A 6000-nucleotide genomic window follows, 5' to 3' on the forward strand; every position below is an offset into this window, starting at 1 on the left:
CGTCTGCAAGAGTAAATAATAGACCTAAGACTCAAGTCAGAAAATCCATTAAAAGACAAAGATACTAAGATTGAATTAAGCCATCAAATATTTGAAAAATCCCACTTAAAATCAAAGTGATGTAGATCATTTAAAATGAAAGTACATACTCAGATTTAACATGCAAGTATAAAGAAACAAAAAGGCTCTTAGGACAAATCAAGCTTCAAAATGTGTGTCTCACTATGAGGTTCCTTCTAAGCAGACATGTCCAGCACATGTCCATGTTCAAGAAATGGACATATTTAGGGGTGCAGGACCCCCATCACCATTTCCGCATGTCTGGTTGAATTGAGGATGTATTCTAGATCCAAGGGCAATCAGTTCTCAGGCAAATGTGTGGCTTATGAATGACATGGGTATGATGAAATCATGAATGAGATCAATCAAATTCTCTCTCTTGGTATATTGACCTAGAAAAAAATGAGTTAATGGGGCAATAAAGCTAAAAAGGTTCTATGAAGAAGAGTAGGGGCAAGGTCATAATGAAACGTACACTGCATAGGTAACATGAAGGACAGGAAATCAGGAAATTAAGAAGGAAGTGGAGGGAAAGGGAAAAGATATTTTGAGGAGGGGATGAGGAGTTGGATAAGTAGACAGAATCAGGAAATGAAAATCAGAGAGAAGCAGAGATATGAGAAAAATAGCAAATGACCCACAAGAGATTTTAAAAATTAGGCATTCATTAGAAATTCCTCTATTTCTAAAGCAGGGGTCAGTAACCTACAGCCCACTGGCCACATACAGCCATCCCCCTTTTTTTGTACTACTCACAAATAAGTAATTTTTTTGCAGTTTTAATAATTTAAAAATCAAAATAATAATATTTAGTCATGAATTAAAATATATAAAATTCCAATTTCAGTGTCCATAAATGAAGTTATTAGAACATAGGCATACCCATTTGTTTATGGATTGTCTATGGTTGTTTCTATGCTACATTGGTTGAATATTTGCCTCAGAGACTTTGTGTGTGTTTGTGTGTGTGTGTGTTGATTGCATCGCTTTGCACTGATGCTTGGTGCACTGCAAATTGATGAGGTGCAGTTAAAACTTAGTGTTTTTAGGCATGATGTGTGACAGGACACATATATTCGAAGATGAAAGGTGTAAAATCTTATAAAAGATCATCATTAAATTTTGCAGTTTGCAAATGATTTTGATGATAGGGATCGTTAACTCTGAGTCCAAATTCAAGGAATGCTATCCCCTCAGAAAAGAACTCTTCTCATTAGTAAACTTGTATTACACAATTTTATTCAACTTTTATTAAATTTTGAGGAAATTTATTTTCTCTCTTACATAAATACATAAATATCATCTTCAATTTTGAATTCTTTCTGCAAAACCTTAAATACTGAACAGAAAAAAAAGTGGTTTGTTTTGGGGTTTTTTTTTTTTTGTAGTTTTACAGAAAACCCCTGTGAACCTCTGCTGTAAAGGATTTCCATTTTGGATTTCAATGCACATATATGCTCACAGTACGTCTATGATGGTTAATTTTGTGTCAACTTGTCTGGGCCAAGGGATGCACACATAGCTAATTAAATACTATTTATGGGTGTGTCTGTAAAGGTTTTTTTCCGTCTTCCACCTTTAGATTAATATAGAGAGAAGTGACATATATTGGTCCTGTTTCTCTGGAGAACACTGACTAGTATACATCTTTTGTTTGAGAGAAATTCAGGAATTTTTCTTGAGAAAGATAAAAGGAACAACTACAAAATTAGGAATGAGTGACAAAAATGTTGTCTAAAATGTAAAAATACAAAGCACAATTTATTAGATAAAATTAAGTGAATAACTTCATAATAAAAAGTTGTAGGTACTAATAAATGCATAATAGTAATGACTCCATGTTTTACATAAAGAGTCAATTAGAAAAAAAGACAGATTTATATAAATAACCCTTTTGTCAGAAATTAATACTTTTTTTACTTGCAACCATTCAACTAGACAAAAAAATAAGATAGAAGAGGACTTCCAAGATGGTGGAGGAGTAAGACGTGGAGATCACCTTCCTCCCTACAAATACATCAGAAATACATCTACATGTGGAACAGCTCCTACAGAACACCTACTGAATGCTGGCATAAGACCTCAGACTTCCCGAAAGACGCCCTCAGGCGACCTACACACAGAGGCGGGGCCAAATCCAAAGCTGAACACAAGGAGCTGTGTGAACAAAGAAGAGAAAGGGAAATCTCTCCCAGCAGCCTCAGGAGCAGTGGATTAAATCTCCACAATCAACTTGATGTACCCTGCATCTGTGGAATACATGAATAAACAAACAATTCCAAATTGAGGAGGTGGACTTGGAGAGCCACTGTAGAATTGGGGTTTATTTTCTGCATCTAATTTGTTTCTGGTATTATGTTCATCTTAGTTTAGTATTTAAAATTTATTATAGTATGTAGATTTGATTATTGATTAGGCTGCTCTCTGCCTTTATTATATATATATGTGTGTGTGTGTGTGTGTGTGTGTGTGTGTCTGTATGTGTGTGTGTGTATTTCTGTATCTGTTTTTCTGAGTGTATATGTGTATGCTGCTTTGTGTGTTTTGTCTGTGAGTTTGTATGTGTATGCTTCTTTCTGTGATTTTGTCTGTATAGCTTTGCTTTTATGATTTGTCCTAGGGTTCTGTCTGACCATTTCTTGTTTTTTTTCTTTTAATTTAATTTTTAGCACTTGTTATCATTGCTGGTTTGGTTGCTCTCTTCTTTCATTCTTTTTCTTATTACTTTTTAATTATTTTATTTTATTTTATTTTTTATTTTATCTTTCTCTCTTTCTTTCTTGTTTTTCTATTTTTCTTTCTTTCTTTCCTTCTTCCTTTTTTCTCCCTTCTGAGCTGTGTGGCTGACAGGGTCATCATGCTCTGGCAGCGTGTCAGGCCTGTGCCTCTGAGGTAGGGGAGCCAATTTCAGGACATTGGGCCACCAGAGACCTCCCAGCTCCACATAATAACAAATGGCGAAAGCTTTCCCAGAGATCTCCATCTCAATGCTATGACCCAGCTCCACTCAACGACCAGCAAGCTACAGTGCTGGACACCCTATGCAAACAACTAGCAATAGAGGAACACAACCCCACCCATTAGAGAAAGGCAGCCTAAAATTATAATAATGTTACAGACACCCCAAAACACACCACCAGGCACAGACCTACCCACCAGAAAGACAAGATCCAGCCTCATCCAACAGAACACAGGCACCAGTCCCCTCCACCAGGAAGCCTACAAAACTCACTAAACCAACCTTGGTCACTGGGGGCAGACACCAAAACCCATGGGAACTCCAAACCTGCAGCCTGCAAAAAAGAGACCCCGAACACAATAAGTTAAGCAAACTGAGAAGACAGAGAAACACACAGCAGATGAAGGAGCAAGGTAAAAACCCATCAGACCAAACAAATGAAGAGGAAATAGGCAGTCTACTTGAAAAAGAATTCAGAGTAATGATAGTAAAGATGATCCAAAATCTTGGAAATACAATGGAGAAAATTCAAAAAATGTTCAACAAGGACCTAGAAGAACTAAAGAAGAACAAACAATGATGAACAACACAATAAATGAAATTAAAAATGCTCTAGAAGGAATCAATAGTGAAATAAATGAGGCAGAAGAATGGATAAGTGACCTGGGAGATAAAATAGTGGAAATAACAACCGCAGAGAAGAATAAAGAAAAAAGAATGAAAAGAACTGAGGACAGTCTCAGAGACCTCTGGGACAACATTAAAGGCACCAACATTCGAATTATAGGGGTTCCAGAAGAAGTAGAGAAAAAGAAAGGGACTGAGAAAATATTTGAAGAGATTATAGCTGAAAATTTCCCTAATATGGGAAAGGAAATAGTTAGTCAAGTCCAGGAAGTGCAGAGAGTCCCATACAAGATAAATCCAAGGAGAAATACAAGACACACATGATTCAAACTATCAAAAATTAAATGCAAAGAGAAAATATTAAAAGCATCAAGGGAAAACTGCCAATAAACACATGAAAGAATGCTCAACATCATTAATCATTAGAGAAATGCAAATCAAAACTGCAATGAGATATCATCTCACACCAGTCAGAATGGCCATCATGAAAAAAATCTAGAAACAATAAATGCTGGAGAGGGTGTGGAGAAAAGGGAACACTCTTGCACTGCTGGTGGGAATGTGAATTGGTTCAGCCACTATGGAGAACAGTATGGAGGTTCCTTAAAAAACTACAAATAGAACTACCATATGACTCAGCAATCCCACTACTGGGCATATACCCTGAGAAAACCAAAATTCAAAAAGAGTCATGTACCAAAATGTTCATTGCAGCTCTATTTACAATAGCCCAGAGATGGAAACAACCTAAGTGCCCATCATTGGATGAATGGATAAAGAAGATGTGGCACATATATACAATGGAATATTACTCAGCCATAAAAAGAAACGAAATTGAGCTATTTGTAATGAGGTGGATAGACCTAGAGTCTGTCATACAGAGTGAAGTAAGTCAGAAAGAGAAAGACAAATACTGTATGCTAACACATATATATATGGAATTTAAGAAGAAAAAAAAATGTCATGAAGAACCCAGGGGTAAGACAGGAATAAAGACACAGACCTACTGGAGAACGAACTTGAGGATATGGGGAGGGGAAGGGTGAGCTGTGACAGGGCGAAAGAGAGTCATGGGCATATACACACTAACAAACGTAAGGTAGATAGCTAGTGGGAAGCAGCCGCATGGCACAGGGATATCGGCTCGGTGCTTTGTGACTGCCTGGAGGGGTGTGATAGGGAGGGTGGGAGGGAGGGAGATGCAAGAGGGAAGAGATATGGGAACATATGTATATGTATAACTGATTCACTTTTTTATAAAGCAGAAAGTAACACACCATTGTAAAGCAATTATACCCCAATAAAGATGTTAAAAAAAAAAAAGCATCAAGGGAAAAACAACAAATAACATACAAGGGAATCCCCATAAGGTTAACAGCTGATCTTTCAGCAGAAACTCTACAAGCCAGAATGGAGTGGCAGGACATACTTAAAGTGATGAAATGGAAAAAACTACAACCAAGTTTAGTCTACCCAGCACGGATCTCATTCAGATTCAATGGAGAAACTAAAATCTTTACAGACAAGTAAAAGCTAAGAGAACACAGCACCACAAAACCAGCTTTGCAATGAATGCTAAAGGAACTTCTCTATGTAGGAAACACAAGAGAAGGAAAGACCTACAATGACAAACCCAAAACAATTTAGAAAATGGGAATACGAATATACATATCTATAATTACCTTAAATGTAAATAGATTAAATGCTCCAACCAAAAGACATGGACTGGCTGAATGGATACAAAAACAAGACCCATATATATGCTGTCTACAAGAGACCCACTTCAGGCCTAGGGACACATAAAGACTGAAAGTGAGGGCATGGAAAAAGATATTCCATGCAAATGGAAATCAAAAGAAAGCAGGAGTAGCAATTCTTGTATCAGACAAAATAGACTTTAAAATAAAGACAATTACAAGAGATAAAGAAGGACATTACATAATGATCAAGGGATCAATCCAAAAAGAAAATATAACAACTGTAAATATTTTTGCACCCAACATAGGAGCACCTCAATACATAAGGCAAACACTAACAGTCATAAAAGGGGAAATCAACAGTAACACAATCAGAGTAGGGGAATTTAACACCCCACTTTCACCAATGGACAGATATTCCAAAATGAAAATAAGTAAGGAAACACAAGCTTTAAATGATACATTAAACAAGATGGACTTAATTGATATTTATAGGACATTCCATCCAAAAACAACAGAATACATATTTTTCTCAAGCCTCATGGAACATTCTCCAGGACAGATCATATCTTGGGTCACAAATCAAGCCTTGATAAATTTAAGAAAATTGAAATCGTATCAAGTATCTTTTCCGACCACAACACTATGAGACTAGAT

The sequence above is a fragment of the Orcinus orca genome, chromosome 17, assembly GCF_937001465.1.
Source record: "Orcinus orca chromosome 17, mOrcOrc1.1, whole genome shotgun sequence".
Classification (NCBI taxonomy): Eukaryota; Metazoa; Chordata; class Mammalia; order Artiodactyla; family Delphinidae; genus Orcinus; species Orcinus orca.